This window comes from Aedes aegypti, chromosome 2 (genome assembly GCF_002204515.2).
Source record: "Aedes aegypti strain LVP_AGWG chromosome 2, AaegL5.0 Primary Assembly, whole genome shotgun sequence".
Taxonomy (NCBI): domain Eukaryota; kingdom Metazoa; phylum Arthropoda; class Insecta; order Diptera; family Culicidae; genus Aedes; species Aedes aegypti.
Window position 1 is genome coordinate 40,776,277 of NC_035108.1, and position 1,700 is coordinate 40,777,976.

The following is a 1,700-nucleotide window of genomic DNA, read 5'->3' on the forward strand; positions in this document are numbered from 1 at the left end:
GTTCGACGGTTGCGGGAGATGACAAAAATTAATCCGGTGGTCACGATGGTCAACATTCTGCAGCAGAAGAGGAACCCTGGAAGGTACTTTCGACAAAAAAAACAAGATATCATATCCTTCCTTTATTTATCCTTTGGTAAAGAATTTGCGGATTAGCTGTTACACCAGGTACTATATCAGACCGGACATTATAAATCAGCCACTCTCCCGTCTCAATCCCGAACGAAAACCGCTCCCATCATCGAACTTATCGAAATTTCCTGGCTTCGCGTTCGGATTCCAGCAGCGTCAGGATAAAAAAAATCTAAAATCGTCACCTTCGCGAGCCGGGTCCTTGGCGTTGCGGATGATCCGACAGTTCTGCTCGCTGAAAATTTTACCTTCGCCTGGCCCACTGACCCTGGGAACCGGTGCGGCTGAGGACATAGATAACTTGAGCCAAAACGACAGACTTATCCATGATTTTGTCTGATTTTTTTTTTTGCTCATATGTGGCCACTAGTAAAACAGCACGACGAAAAGGGATGATAACGATCTTGTAAAATGAAATGCCCATATGATGAAAGAAAACATAAACAAAAATCATCTGTCATACCAGTTGTTCAAAAACTCACCACAACGTGATGGCAAAATCATAAGGGAAAAAGGGGTCTCCGTTTTTTCGGGGTGAAATAAATTCTAGGGGACCGAGGGGTGAAGTAACGTGCCGCCAGTTTTTCATTGTTTTTCAATAGTAAGAGGCTCCAAAACATATCGGATCCTTAGGAAAGTTTGTTCAGTAAATTGACAGAAAGCATATAAGCCAATAAAAAAATTTCACGGAAATGCTAATGCAAAATACGTTATTTTTCGAAGAATTACAAACTATGCTCTTAGAACACAAAGCTGAAAATGAGGCGTTGTCCAATTTGGTATGTAATGTCAGTAATAGAGAGAAAATGATGAAAATGTCATCTTTAGCATCTCAGTGTTGAATTTTAAGTAGCTGTACGGATTTCAAATCACAGGTGTACGGATTTTGATTCAACCTTATTCAGGTGTACGGATTTCGATTCAAGTCAAGTCAGTTTTATTCCTATTTTTAATGATTTCTACTCAACTTTTAAATCTTGATGTGATTATTTTCATTTAAAAAGATGTTAAGGTAACAGAAAAAAGGTTGATCGGTTCTCTATACAAATCCACACATTTTATTCATAGGCTTTTATTCGGCTTAGTGCTTAGGTGTACGGATTTCGGTCCCACACGGTAATCAAACCGGGAAAACGAAAGAAAAAGTTCAAAAAAATAAACTCCACAAAATCATTTTAGGTTTACACTGCTTAGTGTAGCGCTCAAATAGTGCATTATTTTTCAGTGCGCGTCGTACCTTCGTGCTGTGCGTACACGAATTCTCTCTGCTCTTGGAAGTTTTCTTAAAAACTACCTAAAGCAATAAAACAGTACTTTTCAGTGCTAAAATTAAAAACGGTACTTTTCAGTGCTACTAAAACAGTACTTTTCAGTACTATTTTTTCTAATATTGATCCCTTTACGATCCTTGTTTGGACCCGTGCCTTCGATTTTTCGTTGGACCCGTTGGCGAAAGCTAGCGGTGGTAATCCTTCTTGGACACCGTCTTGGGAAAAAACCTCTTAGGAGGTCACGTTTTCTTTCGTTTTTTCACTGAACATGGTTGCAACTACAATCAAAAGGAAGGG

General features: G+C 39.2%; 1 pseudogene; it reads right to left on the reverse strand.

The window, feature by feature from the left end:
- Positions 1-247: 247 nt before the first annotated feature.
- Positions 248-501, reverse strand: LOC110676810 (annotated as a pseudogene).
- Between the last annotated feature and the right edge of the window lie 1,199 nt (positions 502-1,700).